Source organism: Microcebus murinus, chromosome 6, assembly GCF_040939455.1.
Source record: "Microcebus murinus isolate Inina chromosome 6, M.murinus_Inina_mat1.0, whole genome shotgun sequence".
Classification (NCBI taxonomy): domain Eukaryota; kingdom Metazoa; phylum Chordata; class Mammalia; order Primates; family Cheirogaleidae; genus Microcebus; species Microcebus murinus.
In genome coordinates this window covers 75,674,496-75,692,317 of record NC_134109.1, presented here as the reverse complement: position 1 = coordinate 75,692,317, position 17,822 = coordinate 75,674,496, and the positions used below count along the sequence as shown (strand labels likewise).

General features: G+C 36.5%; 1 long non-coding RNA gene across 1 annotated transcript in view; it reads right to left on the bottom strand.

Moving 5' to 3' along the window:
* The window catches only part of LOC105872398 (uncharacterized), a 126,999-nt gene extending 110,154 nt beyond the window's left edge, over window positions 1-16,845 (bottom strand). The window contains exon 1 of the long non-coding RNA XR_001154578.2: window positions 16,692-16,845. This is a non-coding gene — a long non-coding RNA (uncharacterized LOC105872398). The remainder of the gene's footprint in view (window positions 1-16,691) is intronic.
* Window positions 16,846-17,822: the final 977 nt, after the last annotated feature.

The following is a 17,822-nucleotide window of genomic DNA, read 5'->3' as shown; positions in this document are numbered from 1 at the left end:
GAATCCTCTTTGGCCTCTATTTGGGGGCAGCTCCTGGGTACATGAGTGTTTAGCCTCACAACAGTTCTTTCCCAGGCCACTAGTTACAGTATCTTTTGACCACAAGCTGCCTCATGAAAAACCTTCAGGGAAGGAGGACACATGCCCAAATGTTCTGCCTCCACTCTCCCTGAGCCTTCTCAAGCATCTTCTCTTTATTTACACCTCCTCTATCCTTTGTCCTTCATTCAGAAAAGCATTTATCCTATTTCTTTTCTCCCTGTGGGACTTAATAACCCATCAGAAAGAGGCTGTCAGCAAAGGGTCCCAGCAAACAGCAACATGCAATGTATTTACCCTCTCTGAAGTAGAAGGAGCCAAATCCCCCAACTGCTACCTCCTTTCCCTGGAGAAAGAGGAAATGTTTTTACTTCCCCTGGTGTCTCAGCCATTTTTAGAATGGACAAGATGGCTTGTAAAAAGAAAACATTAAACAGGTAAACACACACACACAAAAGGACATATGTTTTCACGGCTGATTATGCACATTAGCATTTAAAAATTATTTGTGGTTAAGTGACTACCTAAATCTTCAGATACTATCTCTTTTCTCTCCTGTAAAATGGACAAAGAGTGACTCCCTTGACAATAGTGATGCTTCCAAGCATCAGGAGGTCCTCAAAAAAGTGTCTTACCAGCTTAGAGCAAAGTGTGATTTTGACCTTAAACCAAAGAAAATAAAAAATAGGCTCTGCCATACTAACCTGATTCATTTTTCATATAACAAAAATCATACATAGAGTATACCTACTTAGTGTTCTTAAGCCCCTCCAAGAAAGGAGACACAATTTCTAAAAATTCATTCTCTCCAAAAAAAAAAAAAAATGAAGTGGTTCTTATTCCCCACATCAGGTAAATATGTATTTATTTATAGGGAAGCCATTTAGGAATATAATAAAGCTGGAAAACAGAGATATGCTTGCATAATTGGATAAAAGACAAGATAGTTGAAAAGCCCACCACACCCTCCTAATAGAAATGATGCTTGCCATCTACTTATTAGAATATATTTGAAGAGATACTGCCATAACCTGCTAGTGTTAAAGCAGGCTATTTGGAACTAGATTTTATTATAATTTAGACACCATTCATATTAAACACTGCTTTCTATTGCTTTTGAAAATTTGTACTAAATTCACACTTCGAGATTGAGACCTCATCTTCTGAGCTTCAGCCTGGAGCAAATTTTTACAGGCTAGCTGTAAACCCCTAAATATGGAGAGTAATGATGAAAAGTGTAAAGGAAACAAAAAATGTTAATAATATTTTCAATAAATCTTTTTTTCTAGTTTTACCAAACTACACATGAAAAATGTAAGCATAATAAATCCATTCCATGTGTAAATAGAATAGTGAAGTAAAAGCTAGCAGGAAATACACATCAGAAGCTGTGTCCTGAAGTACACAGGTATGATGAGTATACTGAGTGCTATTTCTCTGCTGGTCATAATTTCATTAATGTGTGCCATCCAGCCTTGCTAATGTTTGATACTCCTTTGTTTTAGTGGGCTATGAAACAATCCTGTGAGCTGTCTTAGTTCTATTTCTATCTTACAAATAAAACACTGGGGAAAAAATGGCCACACAGCTAGTCAAAGTAAGTACAAAGAGATTCCATGCTCTCTATTTGACTGCTCTGCACATTAGGAGTCAGCAAACCATGGAGTTCACAGTCACAAAGCAGCCAAAAGCCATCAAGTGGTCTGAAAGATTGGCTTCTGAACTCAAGAGAAAATGCTGACATAGATAAAATATGATGCTAGCAACCTCAGATTTTTTTTTTAAGAAAAATTCATCAATAACAAGTTCATGTGGTTTTCCTCCCCTTACTTTTGTCACATTTTCCTACAGCACTGTATTGAAGGACACGGTCCCAAGTATGAACTGGTTGGCATGGCTACAAAGACATTTGTATTAAATGTATGTGTAATTTACAAATGCCTGTGAAGACAATCCTTTGCGTCCTTAGACCACTTTCAAGATAACAGTCTCACACACCAGAAGTCAACAGATTTGTGATATAAAAAGACTGTGACAGTCACCCAATAAATGAGCACTGATTGATTAAAAATAGAGAAGTATAAAAGGAATGAAGGAACTAGAAGAGACAGCATAGCCCACTAAAAATCTTGGCTAGATTCTTAGAGGCGAGATACCATTTGATTTAAGAGACTTACAGAAGTATAAAGCATTGCTCTTATTCTGGAGAAGAATAAAATCCCATGGGGAAAAAAAATAGATGCCATAGGAGACAAAATAAGCTCAAAATGTTCCAAAGCAATAAAATCAATAATAGAAATAAAAGGTAACTAGGTAATCTGCATAATATGATAGCAAAATTGAAAGAGCAAGGATTTGGAGTAAGATTAACAGGGATGCATCACTCAGTGGCCAAATGACCTTAGGGAAGCTCTTAAATTCATGGACTCTCATTTTCTTCGCAGGCAAGATGACGACAACGCAAGCAATCTTTACCACAAATGTCATTTATATGGATTAAGTTAGTTATCATAATCCAAAATGAGGTCAAGTGGAAACCTTACCAGGAAAGCCTTGTGACTAAGGTATCAAGTCTAAATTCTAATAGTTTATTTTCAAGATGTTTCCTTATCTATACTCTGTTACCACAGAACCCAGGAAGTTCTGGGTTAGAGATAGTGACTGGATAGAGAGATCTCAAGATGCTTTAAAATGGAATTGAGTAACCGAAAAATAATTTATAAAACCACAGAAACGAAAGCATGATGCAACTGGTTATGTACCTAGACTTCTAATATACTTCTAAATGCATAAAAGTATTTTAACCAAGAGTCCATTCTAACTCTTGACAACGCTAGTAACAGCGGGGACCCCTGTGTAGAAGTAGTCTAAGACAAGGCTTGACAGCCTTCTCATCACTGTAACAATCAATAACGTTTATTAAACAACTGTATCCCTTCCCAATGCCATGATATTACCAAGTGCTCTAAATATTTTTCACTTAACACAGATCACATTTTTTTCCTCACCCTCCTCCAATGTAACTGATCTCCATGCCTCCTAAAGCATGGAGGCCTGGCTCATGTAACGATTCACAATTGCTGATTCTGTTGAGTCTCCAAAGTTTCTGCAGTAGCAACATTCACATTTTCATTACTGAAACTTCCCAACCAGATAATGTCACTTCATACACTGTAGACCCTCCGAGTCTTCCAAATGGTTGGCATCTGATCTACACGAGCCCGTTTGCATCACTTTCTCTTCACTCTTTTTGCACTGAGCAGCTAGATTCACCTTACCTTGTCTTGTGACCCATTTCTTCGGGATTTGCTTTTAACAGCAAGATTTCTAAGGGAGTCTAAGTATTAGAATCCCTTGGTGCTTTCAGTTGCACCTGCTTTACTCCTTACAAAGTCATTAGAATTTGGCTGAGAGGGCTGACAGCCGGTAAGCACCGAGTTTCTAAAAGAGCAGCTCAGCATGACATTTTCCTGAAGTGCAATGGAGTGCATCCTGTAACAGAAAACTTAGCCACAGCCAACCACCTTTTAGTTTTATAATTTGATGCTCTCACATAATCTGTTCCTAGGATTTCTCCCTCTAGTCTTGATGCTTCAGGCAAACCCTGAAAAATGAAATGGAGGAGATGAGGTAGGGAGAGCTGGGAAGAAAGTGTCAAGAACCTTACACCAGGAAATGAAAATAAAAAGGCTTGTGCAGTCTGTATTGAATACAGATGTATGCAAGACAGCAACTCTGTCCTATAAAGTTGCCAAGAATGTACCAGCTACATATGGCCTTCTGGTAGGATGGAGAACAGCAACGAGATTATCTAGTAAGCATTCTTTTACTATTGGGAACAGAGTTATAAATTGAGCTACTGACCTGGATCTATCTGAAACCTCAGCAGTAAATGAGTACCGTTTATGAGAAGGGGTTAAGGGTTTGGGACTAGAATAGAGTTTGGGACCCTCTTCTCTGCCCCTCTTTTCTGATCCATGCCCACAGCCATGGATCAGACCCTCATTGATCCTCAGCTGAATTCTTAAAATGATTTTCTAATAGATCTCTCCCCTTCCAAACCAGCTTTCACACCACTGTGAGATTGATTTTTCTAAAATATAATTTAGATAATTTCATTCATCTGATCAAAAGCCTTAAATGACTCTTCACTGCCTACTCAATTCAGTCAAAAGGCCTCAGCCTAGCATTTAAGACCCTTTACAAAATGGCCTTTTTCTTCCTGCCTTTCCTCTTTGGCCCCTCTAATCTGGCCTCTGAACAAAGCCCACAAAGTTAGCAATTCTTTGGAATTTTCAAGGTAACCAAGTGTGAAACAGGAAATAGTAGTAAGGCATTCTGGGAGTTTCCTCTAGGATTGGGGACTGAGGAGATACAGGAATATCCCTAGTAGAAGGAAAGTTTGTGATGGCCAACAAAGTATGCAAGAATGGAGCTACAATGGATCCTTCAGCCTAAAGACAGTAGAAATGTCACATATTTCATATACATCACTCAACCAGATAGTTCTCATCAGACTCCACTCTCAAAAGAACAAACCTAACACCCATGTGGAGTTAGTGATCCCTGATGTTTGCATATGAGGACATGGTGATAACAGCAATCATTCTCAGCTTTCCTTCTTTCCCTCCCTTCCATTGGCCACAGACTGACTATTTAAGCCATCACTTTATCCTCTCTGACTTGAAGAATATTCTTTTCTTTTATTAATAACAGTTCTATGTTACATGAAAAAACAAACTGCTACTTTTAATATTAATACGACTTCCCTTCCACTAGCATTCTGTGGGCCTATGTATTTTTAAAGTGCAAGACAGAAGAACATTGAATTCATAACAGGTGGGATTCTAAGCATGGAAGGGTGAGGACTGAGTATACATGGATGATGTGTATAGCTTATGTGATGTGTATAGCACAATCACCAACTCTTTCCCCTTGGAATGAGGAACACAGAGTGAGAGAAAATATTCATAATACATATACCCAATAAAGGACTCGTATCTAAAATGTATAAAGAATTTCTATACATGGATTTTTAAAACCCAGATAACTCAACAAAAAAGGGGAAGAGACTTGAATAGGCCCTTCAAAAGAGGATATCCAAATAGAAAATTGTCATATGAAAAGGTGTTCATCCTCATTAATAATCAGGGAAATGCAAAGTCAAATCACAATATACCACATCATTCCCATCCAAAGTGGCTTAGAAAACCTGACAATAGAGTTGACAAGAATGTGGAACAAAAGAGTTTTCCTATACTATTACTGGGATGCAAATTGGTACAATTGCTTCTGCTTTTAGCAGAATTTACTAAAGCTAAGCATACACAAATCTTAAGACTCAGCAATTCCATCCAAAAAAATTCATACATACATGTAATCACAAGACATGTATAAGACAGTTTTAAAAAAATTAAACATAGAATTACCATATGATGCAGCAATTCCATTCCAAGGGAAATGAGAATATACATCCACACAGAAACTTATTCAAAAATGTTCATAGCAGCATGATACAAAACGTTAAAAATAGGCAAAAGGTGGAAACAACCCAAATGCCCATGGGTGAATGAAAGAACAAATTTAGGTATATCCTACAATAGTATGTTATTCAGCCATAAAAAAAGAATGAAATACTCATATGTGCTATGACTTGGATGAACCTTGAACACACTGTGCTTAGTAAAAGAACCCAGACATAAAGGTTGAATATTATAGGATTCATTTTACATGATATACTCAGAATAGGCAAATCCACACAGACAGAAAAGAGAATGGTGGTTACTAGAGAATGAGGGAGGAAAAAATAGGGAGAAATTATTTGATATGTATGAGGTGTTTTTCTAGAGTGATGAAAAAGTTCTGAAAGTAGAGAGAGGTGGCAGCTTCACAACATTCTGAACACACTGAATGCCACTGAATTGTACACTTTAAAAAAAATCATACACTTTAAAAAATTTTTTTTAAAATTTAATGTTATATGAATTTCACCTCAAGTGAAAAAAAAAAAAGACCTACAAATGTCCCTTTTCTGTCTTTACTTTCATCTTCTCTGGAAAAGATACCCCTATTTTACACAGGGAATCCTCATTTTGCATGATACTGACACAAACTTCAGTTACCACAGTTAAGTCAAATTATACAAGTTCCCCAAATATCTGACTCAAATTTTAGTTATCACAGTATATTAACTGTACATAAAGTACAAACTTCACAACTAACTCTTCAGTCCACAAATCACTATGTGATTAACAGATATGCATCATAATCAGTGACCAATCACATCACTTCTTAAGTCTGCAAGTGACTGGTCACTGTACATCTGTTACTCAGTTCTTGCACAGACAGTGAAGCGTATAGTTATGTTGCCTCCTGGTCTCCTGGTGAGAAAGCCACATGACATTTTGTAAAAATGGATCATTGAAAGAGAGAATTGGCCTATAGAGATAATAATGCAGCAAAAGAAATGAAAAGTGATAACACCGAAAATAAAATTCTAGCCCAGATTGTTAGTACAAGGTCTTAGTTAGGGATGCCCTAACAGAATATTGCAGACTAGGTAACTTATAAACAACAGAAATTTCTTTCTCACAGTTCTGGAAGCTGGAAGTCTGAAATCAGGGTGCTGGGCTAGGTTCTGATGAGCACCTTCTTCCGAGTTGTAGATGACTGTCTTCTTATATTTTCACCTGGCAAAAAGAGGGTTAAGATAGCTCTCTGAGGTCCCTTTTATAAGGGCATTAGTCCCATTCATAAGGGCTCCACCCTCAGGACCTAATTTTACCTTCCAGAGGCCCCATCTCCTAAAACCATCACATTGAGGGCTAGGATTTCAACATATGAACTTAAGGGGGGAGGGGCACAAATATTTGGTACATTGCACATGCTACCTTTTGCGAGACTCAGGATATATCACCAGAGGAACTTTTTGAAGGCAAACTTATCAACATAAATGAAGAAAGTGGTTTTGATGAAAAGAATGAAGGTGTCCCAGAGGAAATGATGCCAGAAAACAATATCACATTAAAGAAACTCTCAAAGATATTTCATGACACTGAAGGCTCAAAGGATAAAATGTTGTAAGCTGATCAAGACTTAGAAAGGAATATGACAATATGCCAATGCATAGAAAAATGTTCACTCTCTATTATAAATTATATGACAAGACAAACACTGTTAAAACTACTCATAATTTTTTTACAAAAAAAAAATAACAACAAGGGTCATTGTTGACCCTTGAACAATGCAGGGGTTAGGGGCGCTGACCCCCCTGCACAGCTAAAAATCCACATATAACTTTCGACTCCCCAAAAACTTAACTACTAATAACCTATTGTTGCCTGGAAGCCTTCTTGATAATATAAGCAGTCAATTAACAATATTTTGTATGTTTTATGTATATATACTATATTCTTACAATAGAGTAAGCTAGATAAAAGAAAATATTAAGGAAGACAAAATATACTTACTCTTTATTAAGTGGAAGTTGCGAAGGAGCAAGAGGAAGGGTTGGTCTTGCTGTCTCAGAGGTCACGGAAGTGGAAGAAAATCCACATATGGGCTGACCCACACAGTTCAAGCCCATGTTGTTCAAGGATCAATTGTACATTGATTTCCATGTTTCTCATATATACTTGTTTTTATTTTATTTATGATTGAAAATATATATATAATTGATAATAAGACAGCTTCTACTCTTTTGACAAACATTTTTTCAGTCACTGGGCAATTGTAATTTTTGATTGATTATTAAAGTTACTTTTCATGGTTTGACCTCACACAGCCATTTCTATGATCCCAAACCTCTATATAAAGTTACAACAGCCTGCACTCTATTCTCTATAGTTCATATTCCAGTCCAAATATCATTACCAGCAATTTAAAATATTTGTATATCTCTTAGCAGTAGCTCTGCCACATAATACTGGCTTAATTTGTTTCCACCATTCGCTCCCAACTCAGTGACTGTGATTATATTTCCTTACCCTATAATTCCTTCCCCTTACAATTTTAAATGCACCTTCCTTCATGGAGACATTTCCTGATTTCCTGCTCACCAAATTAAGGGAATCCCTTTCTCTCTCCTTTGTAATGTCTACCTACTAAAGTAAAAAAGTACTCCTGTCCAATTAGCAACAATCACCTCTTACTGTACATTTGTTATAAAGGCTGATGTGTTTGGTTTTGTTTTTACTTTGTCTTTGTTTTTGCAAATAGGGAATTGCATGTTTAAAATGGGATATAGCTAAACACGTGCATATAACAAAAAGGACAAAATGGACAAAGGGAGGGAAAACTAGAACTTCTCTTTTGCTTTTAATAAATATGAAAATCCTAAAGCAGAGCTTTCCTAGAAAACAGTTAACTCACTATTAAGGCTTTTTATTTGAGTATTTATAGAATACTGAATACTTCTAAAACATCTTTGTTCAAAACAAAGTCTCTGTGAGTTTTATTCCTCAAGGGTGTGGGGGAAAGACAACATTGTGCACTTTAAGTAGTTCAGCAGTCACTCCCTAAACCTTCCAATTGCTCTGTTCAATTGCACTTTTATACACATTGCCCTTGAATAAATAGTTGCTTGGCTCTGAAATTTCTTGAACCAACAGCTCTTTGTTGAAGACCTCACAAGACTTTTAATAAAGACAACTAAAAAGCAATTGATTTTCCCCTGCTTGGAGTATGTATTCAAAAGATTGGTAAACAATATCTACCATGCTCTCCCTTAAGAATGCATCCTTTGATTTGTACTTTAAAGAGAAAAATACACATAAGTCAATATTTGTTTTCTTTTTATAATAACCACATGCAGGGTTTTCTGGGACAGTGGTACAATAGTTTTCTGCTCACATTCTCATTCTATGTGATTTACTTGAAATTAGTTCTAGATAATATATACATGGATCAATTTCTGCTCACCTTACATACAACATACTACATTACATTGCCAGGCACCCTACATCCACTGACACCCCATCTATGATAGTAAACATATTAGCAGCCATTTTATTTATAACCCCATACTCTTGGCCATGGTTGATTACACCAGGAATTCACACCTGCCTCAATTTCAACCAACCAAAGTCCCTTCTCTTAGAAATTGGATTTTCAACTGAAAGGCAGTCCTTTTTGGGGTGTCTGGACATGTGAGATGTATGCTTAGAAATATGGAAAGGAAATTTCTACTTGTCATGCAGGGAAAAAAAGAAAACAACCGTCTCCAGAAGGGGAAAAAAATTACTTTCTCTGCAGGTTCCAATTCCTTTATAAGTCCAAGTTCCTTACTATAACTGGGTTCCATTAACATCCCTGTATCCTTACAATGAATTTATTTATCTTACCTACTTAAGCTTAGTAGACATATTTTCTGTTACTTGCTACTGTGACTCATAACAAAAACAAAGAATATTCTCACTCATAAGTGGGCGATAAAAATTGTGTGTATGAATGGACAGGGAGAATGGAATGATAGACAATGGAGACTTGGAAGGGTGAAGGGGTGGGAGGGGATGGATGAGGAGAAATTATTTAATGGGTACAATGTATGTTATTTGGGTGATGGATACCCTAAAAGCCCTGACTTGTACATTATGCAATCTATGCATGTAACAAAATTGCATATGTACCTCATATATTTGTACAAATAAAAAACAAAAGAATATTCTAATGTAGCCATTAGAGACTTCATCTCTGAAATAAGAATAATGATGACACCATTATTAATCTCAATAGCAGACAAGCAGAGCAATGAATGCCCTTTTAAAGTTAGAATCAACTATTAACTATTTTTACATGCAAAAATTTGCAAGCTTTTCCCAAGAAGGCTTTTTTACCTGTACTAAGCTTGCTATGTGGGTCTACACTGCTAACTTGCTACACACAAATTGATCTGCTACTCCACAAAAGCATATCAGCCTTTCATGTAACAACCAAGCCTTTTAGAACTGCAAATAACTCTTTACCTGAGTGGAGTATGTGGTCTCAAACACCATAGTAGATCTTTTATATGAGACACTCTCCTAAATGAATAACAATTTCAACATCTAAACCGAGTCTGTGTTGGTTTCCCTGGTGCCACAAGGTCTTTACTGGAGAAAATATCTCTAATCTGACCACTGACCATAATGGTGCTTGTTTGCTTCCTGTCTAATATTATTTACTTTTAGAAATGTTTAACTTATTGATGTTTTTGAAACTTAATATTTTCTAAAATGTACTCGGTATTCTCTCCCAGAGGATTTTTTTCTTCATTCAATTTCTTGTGGGTTTTTAACCTTATTCTCATCACTAAACAGAATACAGGAATAAAGCATCTAAACTATCTATAAATTTGGGGAGCTAGGTTAATGGAACCAAAGTATAGAGCTAGCAGAGATCTAATTTCCTAAGTTTAGCATAAAATCCAGCTCATTTTTTCCTGCCCCAGTCCCTGATTTTTAATTCATTAAAAATAACATGATTACACAATCAAGATCCACATTAATCATTTCTTCTTTACTGGAAACAACAAATAGGAGGATTTATTTCCAGTATTTGCACTTATTCCTAAACAAGTTCTTGAATATTATCAGATGTTGTAAGAGGTGTTTAGCCTTTAAATTTTTACTGGTCCCAACAACATATTTCAATCCAACCCCTTAATTAATTAGCTAATCATTTGTTGATTGCCTAGAGAACAATTAACAAAGTGATTAATCTACTATTCTATTACCAAGGTTAATAATTGCTTGCTTTTAATTATGCTATATTCTGTTTTATATTCAAGGCTCTCTCCTCACTATAAAGTAAAATGTATTTAATTTTTATAAATATGTTTAAATGAAGTAGAACACTTCACAGCAGGGATATGGATTCATTTCAAAACTGACATTTGATTGAAATGGACAGTTTCAAAACTGACATTTGATTTCAAATGTATACATAAACAAAGAAATTACAAAAATGTAAAAAGAACCAGAATTAATATAAATATTGTTAAAGTATTTTTTCTTGAATTGCTATTAATATATTTTTATATTATCAATTATATAATATTGACTAATTCATTATCCAATCTGTATATCAATTATCAGTGTACTTATATTTTGAGTTTGTCTTTAATACTAACTGTAACAGGATGGTAAAATTTTGAAGCAAAAAAAGTTTAACAAATACAAGAATGGGGATATAAATTAAACTAAATTCAACTTAATCATCTCATATATAAAAGGTAGCTTTAATAAAAGAACATTTCATGTAGAAGTGTTAAAGTTATAAGAAAGCATAGATAGATCAATAGAAATAAGGAAAGATATTGAATGTGAATTATAAATTATCAAGTTATAAAAACTTATATTTTAGTTGCAGTCTGAAATTTCCTTAAAAAGTAAAACATATAGTTACCATATGATTATACTTTTAGATGTAATTACACTTCTAGGTATATACCCAAGAGAATTGAAAACAGATGTTCAAACAAAAGCTTGCATGTGAATGTTCATAGCAGTATTATTTATAGTAGCCAAAAAGTGGAAAGAACCTAAATGCCCATCAACTGTTGAATGAATAAACACTATGTGGTATCTCCATACAATGAAATATTATTCAGTCATAAAAAGAATGAAATACGAATACATGCCACACCATGGATGAACCTTGAAAATGTTATGTTAAATGAAAGAAGCCAGACACAAAAGGCCACATACAGTATGATTCCATTTATATGAATTGTCCAGAATAGGCAAATCCATAGAGACAGAGAATAGACTAGTGTTCTCCAGAGGCTGAAAAGTGGGAAGAATGGGGATTGGCTATTAATGGCTACAATATTTGTTGAGGGATATGATGAATATGTCCTGGAATTAGATGGTGATAAGAGTTACATGTCTTTGCAAATATACTAAATACCACTGAATTGTATGCTTCTAAATGGTATTTTATGGTCTATATCTCAAGTTAAAAATTATATGAGAAAAACAATTTACAGAGAAGGAAAATTAGAACATAACCAATGCATATGATAATAAATGACTTGGTTCCATTCAGCATTTCACCAAAAATGGCCTAAATATAGTTAATAATCTTGCATACAGAATTATCCCCTCACAAATGCTCACCATATACAAATAATACCTCTAGAGTAGAGTGGAAGCCACATTTTAAAGAACAGGAAGGAATCCAGAAAAAGAGATTATCATGCGAGGCTCCATGCAGGCACAGAAAAAGTAGTGTTGTATTTCAGAAGCATCTTCAGGACTTTGGATCCTAAATCATCACAAAACTGCTAAATTAGAAATAGGAATTTAGAACAGCTTCCAGAAAATGGACTGAAGTATTCATGTAAAGTTTGATATTAGTCTAGCACTAACCATTGAGCTTAGTCCCAGTAGCCATGACCTTTATGTGACAATTTGCGTATGTTGTGTTAGTTCCAGTGCCAGCCTTTCCCAAATGTTTTCTTTACCACAAAATATTCAAGAGGGAAAAGAAAATGAATTTCCAGTCAGTGATACAAAGTGAACACAGTTGGGGTTTTTACAGTAGCTGATAGAACATTTCACCTTTTCAGTGCAGTGTCTTGATAACACCAACCCTCATTTTGTGCCCTCCACGGGCAGAACATTTTATTTCCACCAGTGCCTCAGCGAATGAGATCCCAATTCCTTAGAGTATGAGTGTGATTTGTTGAAATTTATCTGTAGTCCCAGGCAATGTCAGTATACCAAAATGGATGCATTTAGTGTTAAGTACCTTACCAGCAATTTCCCTTTTGAGCATTGGAATGTGATAAAGCAGCAGAGCTTTACTCTTTGGAGTGAAATGTAATGCTGCATGGGCTGCAAAAAAATAGATTGGGGAGAACTCCTTGCAGCCATTTGTCCCAGTAATAGACCAACAGAGAACAATAAAGCAGTATTCCTCAATACCAGTATCCTATTGGAAGCATCTTGCCCTTCCTCTTACACATTTTATAAATTGGAATGCTAGTAGGACAAGCACACTTCTCCATTAAATGGATAAATTTGACCCCTTGAACATGAGCAACAGCAGTGTAGCACCTACAAACAACAATGAAGAGATCCATTTCCATTGCTTCCCAGAACTTGTGGGCCTCTTTAAGGGTAAAAGTAATCTTTTCACTTTCTATCTTGAGACAGTGACCAGATTGGTTCTGAAGCTATGTCTACATCCATCTCACTCTAACAGGAAGTATCTCCCTCTCCTTTCCAAGTAACCCTTAAACTTTATTAAATTAAATAATCTCATGGAAAGCATTTGAAGGTTTCAGCACAAAAAGAATACCATGGCCAACAGAGAAGTGAGGATTTCACCAAAGACTATTCTTGGCATGTTATAAATGCATAATGCACATCTGTAATATTTAAGGGATTCTGTTCATTCAAAAGCATAATCCTATAACATCGTTTTGTATGAAAGATCACCCAACAGATTACTCATTTTTGCCCTAATGTATTGCTCAGCTGGAATAGATATATGGAAGAGAAAAAAGATGCTTTCCTAGGCAATAGTCTAGTACGTTTCCCCACCTCAATTCCTCTTTTTCTCTGCTATCTCTGGCCCCAGCATGTGATTTTTTTAAGCATTGCAAAATGTCAATACACAAACAAAGGAGACCAGAAGCAACCCCCTGCTAACACAGAATCTTGTTTTATAAACTGAGAAACACTGACATGTAATGAAACCTTATTCCCCTTTTTCCCTCCTTTTTGTAAATGATTTGCTTCCCCCTCCTTCTTCATGTATAAATAAACAGAAAAGTGTCTGTATATTTGGTGTTTTTTCTCCTTTGGTCTTCATAATCAAGGGCTATTACAGCAATAGATCTTATCTGTAGAATGGCAGTCCCTCTGCACCTTCGGTTCAGGTTTTTGTTTATGCTTGGCTGCCATTGTGGCTGTTCCTGATAGTTTTAGGTCAGCCATGACAGACTATAGGTGACACTAAATAAACAAGCTGGGAGTCTGGGACCCGCCAGGAAGGAGTGGTACTAGGACTCACAGTTTGATTTTCCTTGATTAATCACCCCTTTTATTTAGAAGAACTTATTGTGTACAGTACCTGCTTGTCTGGCTAAGCAAATTACACCATCAACCAGCAAGGACTTAAGAAATCCTCATAAACAAAGAGAAACAAGGAAGACAAGTACAGCTTACTCAACTGCAAAGTGAAGCTGCCAGCTTTTTAGAAGCATGATCAGGGCTGTTTATTTATTTTCTGAAATAGTGTATAGCTCTTTCTTCTGCTGCTTGTTATCCTGCTCTGACCTAAGTAACCTTGTCAAGCCACCTCCCAGGTTGTCCAGATCCCCACAACCAACAGACTAATCATTCAGAATGATAAGAAGAGGAATGGTTTTTTAGTGATCAGTGTCTCAGTATCCATCTTGGCTCCTCGGATGCATTCTGCATATGTGTGTATGTGTGTGCATGTGTGTGTGTGTGTGTTACAGCTAGTAGGTTTAGAGAGGAGGCTACTGAATGAGGCCATGCTTTGTTATATTTTCTGCCCTGCAACTCAATTCAGAATCACTTCCCTAGTTCCTACTGTACATCAAGCATGGCAGCCCTCACTATAAAATCACCATTATCCATTAACTTCCTCAAATTGTGCTCATGAATTAAGCAAAGACTTGTGACTTGTGTAGCTGACTATAACTATTTGGGAAGAAAACAATTTATTTCTAAAATTCTACATAACATAAAAGCATGGCTGTCAGGAATATTGAGAACCCTTCAGCTCAGATACAGCAGGTTGACACAAGGTCCTAGGAGTTGTACACATCGCAATAACAAAGGTAAGGATAATAATGAAATTTAGGAAAGTACTCAGATAATTAGATCAGAAAAAATAACTACCAAAAGCTATGAATGGAGAATTCATGGACAAATATTAATAAAGAAGCTTATTGGTAATCAAGAAGAATAAATATCAACATTATTAAAATATAATTTTTCACCTATCAAAAATGCAGCTTTTTAAAATTAAGGGGATACTCTGCTGGTGACACTATGGTGATTTGGGTTTTCTTATACTCTCCTGCTGTCAGTGGAAAAATAAATTGATAGAATCTTTCTGGAAAGTTAGAAAAATTCCCAAGGCCACCATATTCTAAAGCAGTCCTTAAACTTTAATTTGTAAAAGAATCACCTGGGGATCTTTTTTAAAGCCCAGGTTGTGATTGAATCCTCAGAAGCTGATAAATTTTGTTTTGGATGTGATATTTGGGAGGTACCTGTGGTGTAATCTTGTGGAGTTGTATAAAACACAGGGGAATGTGCAGGGTTTGGAGCTTCAGAGAAAGTTTTGATTAGAGGCGTATTAGGTTGAACCATATGAAACTGCCAATAATCAACCTTTTTTAACCTACAAAAATGATCATTTCATAGACCTCAATCTATTAAATCTGAGCATAATTTTCATGGAGACGACAATCAAATATGTGGAAGTCTATGAGATTAGCAGAGCTAAGCGTGAAGACTGAGGTGGGAACTGAACTTTGGGAAATGTCCACATTTAGGGGATGAGAAGAGCAGGTGAAATAAAGGAGTCTGTATAGGTTTGTTAGGACTGCCATAACAAAGTAGCACAAATTGGGAAGATTACAACAGAAATGTATTTTCTCACAGTTCTGCAGGCTACAAGTGTGAGATCAAGGTGTCAGCAGATGGTTTCTTCTAAGGCCTCTGTCTTTGGCTTGTAGATGGCTGTCTTCACCTGGTCTTCCCTATGCATATGTCTATGTCCTAATTTCCTCTTCTTAGAATGATACCAGTAATATTATATTAAGGCCCATCCTAATAACCTAATTTTTATTTAATTTCTTCTTTAAAGACCCTATCTCCAAATGCAGCCACATTCTGAGATACGGGGGGTTGGGGCTTCAATATATGAATTTCCGGGTAACATAATTCAGCCCATTACAGAGACCAACAAAGAATTTTCAGAAAGATAGCCAGAACCAGCATTGCACTTTCAGTGTCTTGAAGAAGCAGAATCGAAGCAGAATCTTAGCAGTGAGCCCCAGAAAGAATATGTGTGAGGATGACGAATGAGTTCTCGGAAGAGGTCACTGAGCTTGGGATTTGGAAGTCTTTGCTAAAATTTTGGAAAAGCAGTTTTTGAGTAATAAAATCAGGGGTGGACTCAGTTGTAATAGGCAGGAAGAGAAGTGAAGACATCACAAAAAGATTAAAGAGGCCTATTGGACTAAATAAAACAAACATAAATGTATGGCTGGTCCTTGGTCCAGCCCCACTATGAACCTAGCCACTCTATTTCTCTTCCATTAAGTCACCTCTTCACTTCCCCATAAAGGAACCCAAATTTCAGTACTTTAACCAATGTGTAATAAATCCTATGTCCTGGGACCATTTCTATACTATTAATACTATTTCTTGTACCTTTAGGATAGAGTATTCAGTAAGACTCATTGACAAATCACCCCCTCTGGTAGACGGAGTTACTAAAGACCACCAACTTTAAAGAAAGAAAGGGAAAAGGCTCTCTTTTTCTCAAAATTCATCTGGGAATGAGGGTCAACAGTGACTTATCCAAGTAACTTTGCCAATTATGTGACTGTCTTAATTTGCTTGGGCTGCCATAACAAAATACTATAGACAGGGTGACTTAAACAACAAATGTTAATTTCTCACAGTTCTGGAGGCTGGAAGTCTGAGATCAGGGTGTCAGCATGGTTGGATTGGTGGTAAAGACACCCTTCTGGTTTGCAGATGGCCATCTTTTTGTGTCCTCACATAGCAGAGAGCAGAGAGAGGAAGCAAGATCTCTCATGGCTCTCCTTATAAGGGAACTAATTTCATTCATAAAGGCTCCACCCTCATGACCTAATAACCTCCCAAAGGCCCCACCTCCTAATATCATCACACTGGGGATTATGACTCCAACATATGAATTTTGGAGGGGACACATTCAGTCCATAGCAGAGACATTATTTCTGTAACAGCATATGGCAAGGTCATGATATCACCCACGCTACACTCTGTCACTTAAGATGCAGTTTTTATTCTCCATAGACATTTTATTTGTCCTCATGATCTCCATACTGGCAGATATCACAAAAAAAAAAGGGAACTAAATTTAATCCAAATAAAAGTATTTCAGTCTTTCCATATAAAGCTTTCTTTAGTTTAAACATTCAGTTCACTGGTAATTCACTCTTCATCAGGATTGGGTTTAAATATTCTCTTTTGGAAATTCAGCCGCTTTCAGATCTTACCACCTCCTCCCTTCTTTTCTCAAAATGATATCCTGGGTGTATGGTGAGGGCAGAGGCTTACTGGGTCTTTATGGCAGCGGGTTAAAGGAGTCCTCAGATCTGGCAGTGATCCTGACCTCTCTGTTCTCTGCTATCATGTCTCTTTTTCAGCTGGGTGCATTCATGCCTGAAGTCAGTAGCTGGTGTGCTTGACGTATGGTCCATTCTGACTTGATTGCAGCCTGGTGGTGACCCCCAATTCACCCTGACCCTTATTGTTGAATTGACATATGCATCCAGCACTCAGCCTCTGCTTTGAGTTACCTCGCCAGTGCAGACATGCCAGGCCCACTGGATCTCAACTCTGCCCCAGCTAGACTATATAAACTCAGCAAGGCTAGAATTTAATCTGTAGATTTTATTTACTGCCTGTGTTCTCACTGCCTAGAATAGTTTCTAATACATAGTTGGCATTCAATAAATATTGTGGATAAATGAATGTTTTGGGCTCGGCTCTTGCAATGCTAAAGAAAGAGAATCCTTTCTCTTACTTTTTCTCTCTCCTCCA